The following is a 15,425-nucleotide window of genomic DNA, read 5'->3' on the forward strand; positions in this document are numbered from 1 at the left end:
GGCTGGGGGCGCCGCACACGGCTAAGGAATAGATCACGTGGATCAACTTGTGTGTCTCTAGGGTGCCTGTGCCCTCAGTATATAAAGGACCAAAGGGGGGAGGCTGGCCGGCCACATAGGGCGCGCCAGGAGAGTCCTACTCCCTGTGGGAGTAGGATTCCCCCCCCCCCCAATCCTAGTTGGAATAGGATTCGCGGAGGGGGAAAAGAGAGAGGGGGGCCGGCCACCTCTCCTTGTCCTAATAGGACTAGGGGAGGGAGGGAGGCACGTAGCCCATCTTGTGCAGCCCCTTCTCTTTTCCACTAAGGCCCACTAAGGCCCATATAACTCCCGGGGGGTTCCGGTAACCTCCCGGTACTCCGGTAAAATCCCGATTTCACCCAGAACACTTCCGATATCCAAACATAGGCTTCCAATATATCAATCTTTATGTCTCGAGCATTTCGAGACTCCTCGTCATGTCCGTGATCACATCCGGGACTCCGAACAACCTTCGGTACATCAAAATGCATAAACTCATAATATAACTATCATCGTAACCTTAAGCGTGCGGACCCTACGGGTTCGAGAACAATGTAGACATGACCGAGACACGTCTCCGGTCAATAACCAATAGCGGGACCTGGATGCCCATATTGGCTCCTACATATTCTATGAAGATCTTTATTGGTCAGACCGCATAACAACATACGTTGTTCCCTTTGTCATCGGTATGTTACTTGCCCGAGATTCGATCGTCGGTATTCCAATACCTAGTTCAATCTCGTTATCGGCAAGTCTCTTTACTCGTTTTGTAATACATCATCCCGCAACTAACTCATTTAGTTGCAATGCTTGCAAAGCTTAAGTGATGTGCATTACCGTGAGGGCCCAGAGATACCTCTCCGACAATCGGAGTGACAAAACCTAATCTCGAAATACGCCAACCCAACATGTACCTTTGTAGACACTTGTAGTACTCCTTTATAATCACCCAGTTACGTTGTGACGTTTGGTAGTACCCAAAGTGTTCCTCCGGTAAACAGGAGTTGCATAATCTCATAGTTATAGGAACATGTATAAGTCATGAAGAAAGCAATAGCAACATACTAAACGATCGGGTGCTAAGCTAATGGAATGGGTCATGTCATTCAGATCATTCTCTTAATGATGTGATCCCGTTAATCAAATAACAACTCATTGTTCATGGTTAGGAAACATAACCATCTTTGATTAACGAGCTAGTCAAGTAGAGGCATACTAGTGACACTTTGTTTGTCTATGTATTCACACATGTATTATGTTTCCGGTTAATACAATTCTAGCATGAATAATAAACATTTATCATGATTATAAGGAAATAAATAATAACTTTATTATTGCCTCTAGGGCATATTTCCTTCAGCAGGGACCCCAAGATACCCCCTCCATTTATTTTTAGTCTACATATAAAGTTTGGTCAAAGTCAAGATTTGTAAACTTTAACTAACTTTATAATAAAAAAATATCAACATTCACAATATGAAATAATTATTACCAGATGCGTCATGAAATGTATTTCCATACTATATAGTTTTGGTATTGTAGATGTTCATATTTTTTTATATGAATGGGGAGTAGAGGCACTCTTCCATATAATGAAGTTTATAATATATGTGCTTATATTGTACTATAATTGTTTGAATAACTTGGCATATGTTCAGATGTATGATATCTGTAATTTAAGCGCTTGAATTTTACATATAAATATTTATTAATAAATATGTACCCCTATAATAGCTAGGCCGTGCAGTTGCACAGGTAGATGACTAGTGATTACAATCTTGTTTGTGTGCAACTCAATCTTATCTAGTTTACACGTAACAACTTGTAGAACATTACAAAATTTATGCTTGCTAATAACTTCTAGAACACTACAACACTTGACATGTAAAAGGAATTTGACGACTCATGGCCTACTAAAGCAAGTTACATTACTAGTCTTATATCTATCTTAACAGACCACACAAGACTACAAACTAAGTACCGTGACAGCCATGCTTATCTAGTTTATGCGTAACAATTTGCAAAAAATTACAAACTTAGTTTTAGAAAAATAGGCAATCCAGATTAGTGTTTGAGCTGTAAAGTGAATAAGATGAGTCATGCGTGTTATCACACCTTTTTGGTGGTGGAATGATAGTGCAACAACAAGGAACTTTAATGAACAGTCCAAGAATACACTTGTAAGTAGTGCCACCAAACAGAACATACCAAATGATGATTTTGAGAAGCATCCAAGCACTTTCCACACAAACAAATGCCAATTGTGAAAGGGATCATTCCATGGCAGCTATAAATAGCCCCGTAGCAAGACGATCATCCTTCCTCATCCATCATTCTCATAAGTAGAGCGCATCATTTAAGCCGAGCAAGCTGTGGTCAATACAAATCCACCATGAAGACATTTCTCATCCTTGCCCTCCTTGCTATCGTGGCGACCACCGCCACAACTGCAGTTAGAGTTCCAGTGCCACAATTGCAGCCACAAAATCCATCTCAGCAACAGCCACAAGAGCAAGTTCCATTGGTACAACAACAACAATTTCTAGGGCAGCAACAACCATTTCCACCACAACAACCATATCCAGAGCCGCAACCATTTCCATCACAACAACCATATCTGCAGCTGCAACCATTTCCACAGCCGCAACTACCATATTCGCAACCACAACCATTTCGACCACAACAACCATATCCACAACCGCAACCACAGTATTCGCAACCACAACAACCAATTTCACAGCAGCAGCAGCAACAACAACAACAACAAGAACAACAAATCCTTCAACATATTTTGCAACAACAACTGATTCCATGCATGGATGTTGTATTGTAGCAACACAACATAGCGCATGGAAGATCATAAGTTTTGCAACAAAGTACTTACCAGCTGTTGCAAGCATTGTGTTGTCAGCACCTATGGCATATCCCTGAGCAGTCGCAGTGCCAGGCCATCCACAATGTTGTTCATGCTATTATTCTGCATCAACAACAAAAACAACAACAACAACCATCGAGCCAGGTCTCCTACCAACAGCCTCAGCAACAATATCCATTAGGCCAGGGCTCCTTCCGGCCATCTCAGCAAAACCCACAGGCCCAGGGCTCTGTCCAGCCTCAACAACTGCCCCAGTTCGAGGAAATAAGGAACCTAGCGCTATAGACGCTACCTGCAATGTGCAATGTCTACATCCCTCCATATTGCACCATCGCGCCATTTGGCATCTTCGGTACTAACTGAGAAGAAAATAACTCTAGTACTAGATATATGAAACACCGTTTTCTCAGTCCATGGTTTGGTCGTTGTAGCGGTGAAAAAATAATGTGACATGCACTATCATGTAAGAACCCGAACTATACTAGTTCAAACTTGGGAATAAAAGACAAACACAGGTCTTGTCTACATATTTATGTTGCATCTATTTATATATTAAAAGTAATATAAGGTGAACCAGGAGCAAGGTAAATATGCTAGAAAATTGCACGTTAATTAGAAATTACTAGCCCTTGATCCGGTAAATCTTAACAAATAGAATTATCTTGACCGTTAGATTTATGTAATATATATAATGCTCTGGGCCTCCAACGACTGTACGTGACACATCTGAACGCACATATGTTAAAGAAAATATATTTGGTAAATGGTGGGCCTCTTTAAAAAGAGAACTTACCTACATACACCAACTAAGAAACACACATACATGTAAACGGGAAAAGGATGAGATTTTCTCACGTACGTGTGTTGATGCTTAAAAGTGGCACGATCATAAAGCAGCATGCCGGGGCGAAAACCTTGCCAGGGTAAAATCTTGCCGGTGTGAAAGCTTGCCGGTGTGAAGGCTTGCCGGCGTGGAAAGCTTGCCGGCACAGAAAGATCGCCGGTGCTTGCCGGGGGAGAAACCTTGTCAGGGAGGAACCCTTGCCGGAGTACAAACCTTGCCGGAGTGAAACCTTGCCGGTGTGAAAGCTTGCCGGGTAGAAACATTGCCGGTGTGGAAAGCTTACTCGGATGGAAAACTTGCCGGGTTGGAGGCTGTGATAGTCAATCGAACGAGAAGTTGAAGATGGGCTCAAAAGGTTATTCAGATGATCTCCGATGGAAAAATGATCTACACGGGTTGTCTTCGTCTCGTCGAAACAATCGATTTTGATATAAAAATCATCCAAATCCGAGTTCGTATGCAAAAGTTAGAGCAATCGGAGTGCAGCCCTGTCACGAGGCGAGATGTGGCGCGCCCCACCAGACACATGTCTGACCACATGTCTGACGGGTAGCGCGAGGAAATAGCCTGTGTTGCGAGACCGATCTGACCCTCAAGATGATCTTTGATCAAAAAACCTTCAACATGAAAGTTGTTCGTCTTGTCGAAACGGTCAAGATTGCTTTTGGGATTGTTTTCATCTGGGATCGTTTACCACTACAAAAAAGACCCGCAAGGTGCAGCCAGTTTAAACCGAACAGTTTTGGAAAGTTTGGATAAACCAGTCCGAATTTGACTAGGGTTTTGGACGTGAATTGATGTTATTTTCTTGTAAGGAAAGCCTAGATAAATTCTTTTCTTGTACGGGAAGTCCAGCTGCCTCTTATATATGTTGGGGATGACGGCCGATTGAAACGACACACAATCGAACAAACACATCTACTACTTTTTCGTGTTCATCTACTTTTTATCTCTCGCTTGTATCTTTCTTCTCGTTCTTCGCTAGTTCTTCATGCTGGAGGGCTGCGGATCCACGAGGCTCTAGGGGCGAGCGAATCGACCTAGGGCAGCCCATAGCCGCCGCAATCCCTGACGGGGTCCCTCCCAGGTGCGCGGGGTTTCGGGTCTGCAAAAGCGCCCGCCGACTGTCTTGCATATCACGCTGTCAGTCGGGTCACCTTCAACGTGAGCTGCGGTGCATCACCCCCGGCGTCGAGGGTACACGTGACGTGTTCGTGTGCGAACACACTTTTTGGCGACTCCGCTGGGGACGAAGCTTTGAACTGTCTCCAGCCTGTTCTTGCTACGAGGAGAGCGTCATCAAGCGGCTGCAATCTACAACGGTAACATGTATCATCAAGCTCCTTGCGTAGATGCAAATAGCCATTATGTTGATGTTGCTAGATCTTTCAACGGACATGTGATGTCGGCCAGCCCTAATGAGCAAAGGCCGACTAGTTATTCCATTGGAGAAACTTGGAATTTACAGAATCGTGACATGCAACTTTTGAATCTGAACTTTCGTGCATCGGCAACAACTTTCAATATGCCGGTGAACAACACGATTTGTTCGAGTGATCAATATAGGACACCTCATGTACAGGAGGGTATCTCAAAGTTGTATCCATCGGCAGCCGGCTCGCAATATGCGGGTTCATCCCCAAACATGCCGATGAATGGGGGAATCGGCCATGCCTCTGTTAGCTATTTGGCCGGTTATCCTCAAACATCATATACTACACTACATCAGATTAATTGTTCAGTGGCGTATGAAACTAAAAATATTCATAAATCGGCTCATGTTCACGGTCATGGCCGAGTGAAGGGAGATACTATAGGAGCATATGTGCCTAATATTGCAGGAGATGAGGTGGCTCTGGCTGCATTAAAATTTTTAGCCCAAAATAAGAAGATTAGTGCTATTTGCCTTGAGCAAGACGACAAGGGATTGGTTCCTGATTATGAGGCAATAAGAGCTAGGGTTTTGAAAGAAGACCAAGTGTTGCCGATTGATCAAATTGTCGAGGGAAAATATTCAACAACGATGCACATGCCTTCACCTATCATTGCAGCATGTTATACACCCCCTGTACAAGCGCAAAATTTCGGCAACATCAATTCATTGCCGAAAGATCCTAAAAGTATTGGGGGGTAAGACGTTCCAAGCAGGGTTGAGTTTCAAGAAAAATATCTAGCCCAAGTGGACAAGATCAAGCCAAAGCTCACAAGGAATAGAGTCAACGAATTTACTACACCTACCCTTGAGGAATTACTAGCAGAATATCGACAGGCCTACGAAGCACTCAAGAAGAAACGTGGAGAGGGATATTTGCAAGAACACGTCAAGTGCCTTCCTCCCTGTAGCAACCATGTTGGCCCTTCTACACTGTTGAGGCAAGATAAAAAAGAATCTTTGCAAGCAAACCAGCAAAAAAGGATTCACTCGGCTAATACGGTGGATTCGGTTGAAACCGGATTGAGCAACGGGATGTTTAAGGCCGAGTGCGTTGCATCGTGCCAGCCGAGTGCATCGTTCCAGACGAGTGCATCACCAGCTAAAGCCGAGTGCATCAAGCCAACTATTGCCTCGTGTACCAAAATAGAAGATGCAAGCTTGGCTGAGCAAAGGAACGACAAACGCAACAAATTGGTTGTGCTCGATTTTTCTGGATGTAAGGGAGCTTACATGCTACCTTATGAGTTTCGTGCTAAAGATATTGATGAGCATCAAGAACACAGTAATGGCTAAGCACAGTTCAGTTAACGATGAACATGAAGACCAAGAAAATGCGGCCGAGCAAAGTTCAACTAACAAAGAGCGTCCGAGTGAAATCCACTCGGGCAATCCGACTGAAATATACTCGGGCAATTCGAGTGAAATATACTCAGGCAATCTAAGTGATGAGGCACCAGATCCAAAAAAAGAGGAAGAGGCGTTGGAGAATTATTTAGAAGTGGAGCAATGTATTGTTCCAGTGGTGCAACCATCTTCTCCTTCCAACAACTTCACAAAGGTACACCTAGCAGATAGTTTACTCAATTTTCGATTCGGTCAAAATCATATTGTTGATGAACCTATTAGTAAGATTCTAATAAATTTTGAAAGACCAATTGAAATGAGTAATCTTTTTGTTAAGAAGGATCTTGTCACTAATGATGATAGTCAACACATGGTATCGTTCATAGAGGCTAATAGTGACAACTTATCAAAACCAAAGTTGTTCTTGTCATGCCAACTGAACTTTGTATTCATATGGAAAACTTTGTTTCTTTCATGCCTGGCTAACATTTGGACTCGTATGAGCCGAATATTCTATAATTATTTTAGTTGCAGAAACATAAAGCCAGATCCAAATTCCTTCGAAGCCGATTCAAATGCATCAGGAAAAGAAGATGAATCTTTCCCAATTGATAAAGTTGGCGAGCAAAAATATGGTTTTACAACAATGCATATGCCTTCACCTAATACTACATCATATTATACATCCCCTACACAATTGCAAAGTTTCGGCAACACCCATGTGCCATTGCCGAAAGAATCTAAAAGCAATGGGGGACAATCGTATCTGAAGTGGGCTGAAAATGAGAAAAAGATTAAAGCCAATTTCGCCGCTCGCCGCCAGAAACAAAAAGAGACAGAATTGGCTCAAGTGAAAGAAGCATTGCCAATTGGTAGAAGCAATGTAAAGAAAGATGATTCAGAACATGAAAGTACTCCGGTTAAAAGAGCCGAATCAAGAAGTATATATTCTGAATCCATCAAATGCAAAGAGGCAAGCATTATTGAGAAAGGGCATGGCAAGCATAGCAAAGCGACCATACTTGATTTTTCTAAAGTTAATGGAACCTACTTCCTGCCCTATGAGTTTCGTGCCAGAGAAATTGATGAACTTCAAGGATAAGAACAAGTAGCCGAACAAAGTTCGGCCGACAAAAATCTTCAATGTAATGATGCACAGAATCAAGAAAAAGACTATGAAGAAGCGTTGGGGAGCCATCCAAAGGAGGAGCAAGATATTGTTCAAGTCACACCACCATCATGCTCTCCGAACATATTTGAAGAGGTATGTTTAGCAAGTAATTTACCTATTTTCAGATTTGGTCAGGACTTTATTGTTGATGCTTCTATTAGAAAAATCCTCATAAGTAATTTTGAAAGACCAATGAAGAAGGGTAATTTACTTGCTAGCAATAAAGTTGGTATTGAGCATATCGGTCAACCCATTACGCCATTTATAAAGACCGATAGTGACTTATTATTACAGCCAAAGCTTTCCCCGTTGCTTTATCTAAAGTTCATATCTATTTGGGTAGCTTTGCTTATTTCATACCTGGCTTGCACTTGGTCTCAATTGAGACATGTGTGTTCTAACTATTTAAGTTTTAGAAATTTAAAGCCAAGATTAAATTCTGTTGAGAAAACCGATGCTAGTATAATATCTTATCCAAAGACATCGGAGATAGAGTGCAAAACACAATGCATAGCCGAATGGTGTGATGCAAAATCTGAACAATTCGTTTGCTTAATTCCAAAGCCGTTCTCACAGCAAGATCGGCTAGAAAACAAGAATTATACCTTCAATTCAAGCATGTGTGTTCAAATATTTGATTTGTTGCTAAAAAATAATTACATTACAATTCTTGATCACCATGTTAAGCCATCAATCCAAGGACGAATGTATTGTAATTTGCATGATTCGTCCAAGCATAATTTTGAGGATTGCAACATGTTTCGTCAAATAGTTAAATCGGCCATTGAAAAAGGACGATTGAAGTTTGTTGAAACACCAAGAGATGACCAGTCTATTCCGATTGGTCCTGATGGCAAAAAGTTTTTGCATCGGCTGCTTCGAGCCGATCCATTTAAAGAGAAGGTAAAAACTGCAGGTGATGGGTTCAAGCTTTCAAGTAAAGAAGTTGTTGAAGAGCATAATGAACATAATCTTGAGGGTGAGAATTCCATTGAAGCTACAATGGAGACGCCAAGGACTGGGAGGCAGCAAGCAAATCCAACGATCGATGAAAGCAAACCAAAAGAAAACAAAGGCCGAAATAAGCGCAAGTGTAAAAGATCAAAAATCACCTTCGCTGAACTATTGGAGAAATATCAAAAGAAGAGTGAAGAGAAGAATGCTTATCGGCACAACCATTCAAAGAAACCAAAATCACCCCCAAGGCACAAATATGAGGATCGGTATTGGCAAAGTGAGAGTTTCAATGCAACATATTCATATCCTTATTCTGGGCCGCCAATGCCAATGCCGTGGATGCCTCCCTATGCTCATGTAGATCCATGTTCATCATGGGACAGGTATGATACAAGGGCACATTCTCCATCTTATTTTAGACCATCTCACCAATATTATGCAGCTCCGAGACGATCAACATTTGAACAGTCACATGTTAAAGACCGTTTCAATTATAAGGAATCGGTCCGGACACCATGGATGAAAAAAGAGGTGGTCAAGCAAGTCTACCGCGTGAAAAGAGATGGTCGTAAGTGTGCTACTTCAGATTTGATCTCAAATAATAAAGAGCCAATTAAAGTGTTGACATTGGCTACAAAAGGCAATGAGACGAAGCAACCAATTATTAAGAGTCAAAGTGCCAAATCTGAAGAAAAGAAGTTGAGAGTGCACAAGGTCAAAAAGGAATTGCCATTGGTCAGAACAGAATCACAGCCGAGATGCCCACTCGGCTTATCGTATTGGCAAAAGAGGGAACTACACAAACTTAGTGCACAAGAACTTGAAGAAAGGAACATGGCATGGGTTCCCAAAGGAAGTGCTCAAAATAATAATTATGTGCATGCCTCCATTACAAGAAGTGCGGCAAAAGTGAAGAAGGAAAAGAGTAAAAACTATGAAGGACCAAGCCGAAGGATTCAACATCTTTGGTCTACACATTATCCATATTCTTCAACTATGCCGTTAACGCCTATGCCATGGAATTCGTCATCAGGTATGATTGGTAACCCTCAATGGGCTTATTTTAATCCATGGATGCAATATAATTTCTTACGTAATGAAAGGGTATTACCAAGTCACTATACATTTGATTAGCTACAAGTTTGTTGCTGATCCAAAGGGCCAAAATACTTGATTTGTTATTTCATTTGTTTATTTCGGCTATATGTGCTTTGAATGAAGTTTACATGGTAATGGACGATGATATTTATCTATCGTCCTAAGAGTATGTCAATGCATGGCCGATGTAGTATTCTAATATTGTCCTTAGTTTGATTGGAGAGCGAGACAAGGTACGTGCTCATGAAAATTTATATGTATGCCTATATTATGATTGAATGGAGTTGAGAATCATGACCGATGTCATTGAGTATATGCTACATAGACCAATTCATAGCTGCAGAATTGATTGGTGGGCTTATACTTTGTTTGGATATGATTTGGCTTATGCATCTTTGAGATCTACAAGAGGCGAAATCATAGTTGATTTTGTTACTGAACATCGGATTAGTGTCATGCATAATATTAATATTAGCCTTGTCTCTCTAGTACTATGGAGATTATGTTTTGATGGTTCAATTCATAGCAATGGCCAAAGTGTTGGTGTTGTTTATATATTTCTTTATGGTACTATTTTCTGAAGCCTCGTGCCGCTTAGAATATTTTTATGCACGATTAATCAAGGCCGAATATGCATTGTTATTCGGATTGACTCTTTTACTTGCTACAGGTGTTATACATATTGAGGCTTTTGGTGATTCGTTCTGAGTAGTGCAACAAATATCCAAGGATTATCAATGTGTTCTGATGAATCACTTATAGTTTTCTTGGGTTATGTCTAGATGAAGAATTCACCTTGGGTTGCATTAAAATTGTTCATATATTTAGACATGACAATTGGAGAGAGTTGGCATAGCAAGCATCCGGCTACCATGTTCATCATGTTGTATTGCATTTCTCTCAATAGCCGATGCTTAGTCTTGTCAACATAGGTAAGGCCGAACCGAAGTCCAGAACTTCGGCCACTAATGAAATTTTTATGCAAGCGAAAGTAAGGATTGGAGAAAGTTTATTGTTGATTGTCTACAAAATCCTAGCAAAAGGGTGAACAATATGGTTCGGAGGATGACATTGAGATACATATCTATGGAACTTTATCACCGGATTGTTAATGAAGCTGAGAAGGTTTCACCCAAGTTTGCATCAGAAAGTTCACACAAGACATGGCCGATATATACTTATCGTCCTAAGAACATATAAATGGCCGATGGAGTGTTGACATCGTCCTTAGAACAAACATGGTACAAGTATTTTTCGGCACGCTAGCTTTACCGAAAAACAGGGGGGCATGTGTTGACGCTCAAAAGTGGCACGATCATAAAGCAGCATGCCGGGGCAAAAACCTTGCCAGGGTAAAATGTTGCCGGTGTGAAAGCTTGCCGGTGTGAAGGCTTGCCGGCGTGGAAAGCTAGCCGGCACAGAAAGATCGCCGGTGCTTGCCGGTGTGAAATCTTGCCGGTCAGGAAGGAACCCTTGCCGGAGTACAAACCTTGCCGGAGTGAAAGCTTGCCTGTGTGAAAGCTTGCCGGGTAGAAACATTGCCGGTGTGGAAATCTTACTCGGATGGAAAACTTGCCGGGTTGGAGGCTGTGATAGTTAATCGAACGAGAAGTTGAAGATGGGCTCAAAAGGTTATCCAGATGATCTCGGATGGAAAAATGATCTACACGGGTTGTCTTCGTCTCATCGAAACAATCGATTTTGATATAAAAATCGTTCAAAGTCGAGTTCATATGCAAAAGTTAGAGCAATCGGAGTGCAGCCCTGTCACGAGGCGAGATGTGGCGTGCCCCAACAGACACATGTCTGACGGGTAGCGCGAGGAAATAGCCTGTGTTGCGAGACCGATCTGACCCTCAAGATGATCTCTGATAAAAAAACCTTCAACATGAAAGTTGTTCGTCTCGTCGAAACGGTCAAGATTGCTTTTGGGCTTGTTTTCATCCGGGATCGTTTACCACCGCAAAAAAGACCCGCAATGTGCAGCCAGTTTAAACCGAACAGTTTTGGAAAGTTCGGATAAACCAGTCCGAATTTGACTAGGGTTTTGGACGTGAATTGATGTAAGTTTCTTGTAAGGAAAGCCTAGATAAATTATTTGCTTGTACGGGAAGTCCAGCCGCCTCTTATATATGTTGGGGGTGACGGCCGATTGAAACAACACACAATCGAACAAACACATCTACTACTTTTTCGTGTTCATCTACTTTTTATCTCTCCCTTTTATCTTTATTCTCATTCTTCGCTAGTTCTTCATGCTGTAAGGCTACGGATCCACAAGGCTCTAGGGCCGAGCTAGCGAATCGACCTAGGGCAGCCCATAGCCGCCGCAATCCCTGACGGGGTCCCTCTCGGGTGCGCGGGGTTTCGGGTCTGCAAAAACGCCCGCCGACTGTCTTGCGTATCGTGCTGTCGGTCGGGTCTCCTTCGGCGTGAGCTGTGGTGCATCACCCCTGGCGTCGAGGGTACATATGACGTGTTCGTGTGCGAACAACGTGCTCCCTGGCTCCACCCCGTTGAAAAAATATACATCTGGAGACCACTTTGTTTCCTCATCAAAAAAAACTTACGTTAAAAAGATTGCATGCATCCCAGGGAAAATAATCAAGAAGAAGTCGGACTCTTCCTTACAAAAACAAGGAACGTGTTAAGTTGACTTCAAAGAAAAAAGGAACATGTTAAGTTAAAAAAAACAAGAAAGCTGTTAAGTTAGAAAAAAACAAGGAACGTGTTGTCCTAGGAAAGATATGTGTCAAATCTTACAAAAAAAAGAATACACACACGTACGTTCATGCACTTGGAAAATAGAAAAAAAAGGAACATCACGTATGTATACACTTTGGAAACTAATTACATGACCATGTCTAATATACTCCTCTAATGCTTAATATTAGTGCCTAATAATTTATATTTAAAATTTAATTTACTGATCAAATATCCCCACTGTTTAAATTTTAATTTGGCACATTGTTTGGCTATAGTATGAACCTAAATTTCCTCTTATTATTATATATCATGGTAATAATCTAAAGGCGACTAATCTGCGCCGGTGCACCGGCGCAATCAATTCGGCCGGACACAGCGCGGCCTTTTGATTAGATTGCATTTAACTGTCAGATCTGGAATGGTTTTTCTTTCCACTTAAACGGATTCAACCAAACAGCAGAGGGGAAAACAAAGCAGCGCCGCCGCCAACACTAGCCATGGATGATCGATGTAGCAAAACCTTGAAGAACCGCCGCCGGTCGCCACCCTCGCCGCTGGTGGCCACCCTCGCCGTCGGTCACCGCTGGTCGCCGCCCTCGCCGCCTGCGTTTCTCATCGGCTTCATGCATGCAACAACATGCACTCGTGGTTGCAGGCTTGCAGCTCCGGCTCCGGGGGACATGGCCGCATCTCCGGTAACGCCGGCCGCCGACCGCAACACCTGTCGTTGTGGTCGCGTTGTACCTCGCCGTGTGCCCTCCCGAGGCTCTTGCTGGTTCCAACAAAAAACGATACCTGTTGTAGCAAAAAAGTTTATCGCTTCCAGCAAAAAAGCTTACCGCTACAGCCCGCCATCGTCATTGTAGCAAAAATGTTAACCGATGTAGCTTCTGTGATTGCCGACTGCAACAAAAAATGACGTGGTGGTAACAAAAGAAAAATGCCGGCCGGCCGCTGTGTATGGTGGTAACAAACCCTATAGCCGGTGGTAGCGAAAAACTTCATAGTTTGCAGCAAAAAAATGTTGTCACCCGTCGTCGAGGTTGCATCATCTTCATGAATTATGTCGCAAAAAAACGTTGTCGCCGGTAGTAGCAAATGAAGCCGCCGGTAGTAGCAAAACAAGACACTGGTTCTATCCAAAAAAAAATCAGCGACAGAACCTTTGGTTGGTTCCAAGAAAAAAACTTGTCGGTTGTAACATCCCTCGCAGCCGGATGTAGCATCTCCCGGGGCTGGTTGCAACACTCCATAAAAAAAAGTTGTCTATGAGCGCATCCATGGCGACTGCTGCACCGTCAGCAACGAGGGGAAGAGGAGGCAATGAAAATCGTTCGAGTCGTAGCTCCACAGGACGCGGCTGCAGCATGGGGAGTCCAAAAATCTGTCACAAGCAACATGTGCCTCGCCATCCTCCTGTGCAGGAGAGAGAAGAAAAAGGAATAAGAGGAAGAAGAAAGGAAACGGGAGAAAGAAAAAAGAAACGATTGGTGGTGTGCTGAGGCAATTAGTCAAACGAGGGGCACGTGGGGCCGCAGGATATAGCGCAATCGAACGAAGCGCGCGCGCCCGGCCGAAGACTCGGCCGGACTGCCGGCTGGAAACGTTTCCCTAATCCAAAGGCTTTGTCTGAATGACAAGTCGTCTGGGTTACCGGCTAACTAGAAAAAAGATAAATATGCTAGAGAATTCCATAATAATTAGAAATATCTAGCCTTCAATTATGTAAATCAGAAAATCACAACCGTTGGATTTACTTTAAAGGTAAATTTCTCTAAATTCCCACCATTGCCAGTATGTAGAAACATGTGCTGCTTCAATTCTCCCATAATCACCAATCAATCAACAACACAAAACATACCTCAGTTAAAAAAACTGAACAAAAAAAACAAAAAAAGAAGAAAGGACAAGATACACGCATGTACACGACAGCCTTGGCTTGAAACACATCAGTAGATCAAGTGTCCGCCTCCCTTACACAGAATAAATTCTAGGGAAGAAAATAATAGTGCAACCTAACCTTATACGTACTATTCTATCCTCACGTCCCATGAGGTTTACTAGCCTACCGCCGCCGCATCATCCATCCTCTCCTTTCAGCTCCCATGCTCTCCAGCACCCTCCTTGCCGCGCCACTACTCGCCTAGGGATATTGCTGCTCAGACCGTGGAGCTTAACCTGCTTCTTCTTCAGCAAATATGGAACTGCTTTAGGATCCTTCTCACAGCAGCACGTATGGGCCTCATTATACTGCAGCTCCTGGACCTCCTACAATTATTTGGCTATGGCCAGTTGATCGATGTGCTGAAGTCCAGGTCTGTTTGCTGGCACATATGCTTTGGAAATAGGCCACTATGTTTGTACTTCAAAATTGTTTCTGTATTCTTGAGTGGTACATCCTTTTAAGCGCCAGTTTTTTATGTTAATTCATGCTGACAACACTTAACCTAGCCTTTCATGTTCACGTACTAAATACAGGAGCAAGTAAAAACAACAGACCACCTAATTGCTCTGCAAGTTCTACATAGGAAAATTTGTCATGTTCTACGATCGCACCATCCCACCCTTCTCTCTTGGTATGGGCGCCAATTGAGGGATTGATAAAACTGAAACGAAGACGTCACAGGGCTGGAAGTACCGCTAGCCTGGTTTGCACTGCAACCTACCCAACGCCATCAGAAACTAGCAACTGAGGCAGGTGTTGATCGATTCTCTCAAATTGCTCTCATGTAAGTACTACCCCTTACATGTGCGTACATACCTTTGTTCCATTCTCAAACAGATAGAACATGTATGATCGGTGCATGGCTATTTTTCATCACATGTCATCCAGATAACAAGCATGAAAGGACTACATTGGAGATCAAAAAATATTGGTTCCAGGCTAGAGTACCACTACCTATGGACTTGTCTCCATAGAATTTGTCCCCAAGATGTTATTTTAATTAACCTCTTTAGCTTTCTTCCATTG

General features: G+C 42.7%; 1 pseudogene; it reads left to right on the forward strand.

The window, feature by feature from the left end:
* Positions 1–2,416: 2,416 nt before the first annotated feature.
* LOC119314217 lies at positions 2,417–3,426 on the forward strand (annotated as a pseudogene).
* The last annotated feature ends 11,999 nt before the right edge of the window (positions 3,427–15,425 follow it).

Source organism: Triticum dicoccoides, chromosome 6A, assembly GCF_002162155.2.
Source record: "Triticum dicoccoides isolate Atlit2015 ecotype Zavitan chromosome 6A, WEW_v2.0, whole genome shotgun sequence".
In the NCBI taxonomy this organism is placed as follows: Eukaryota; Viridiplantae; Streptophyta; class Magnoliopsida; order Poales; family Poaceae; genus Triticum; species Triticum dicoccoides.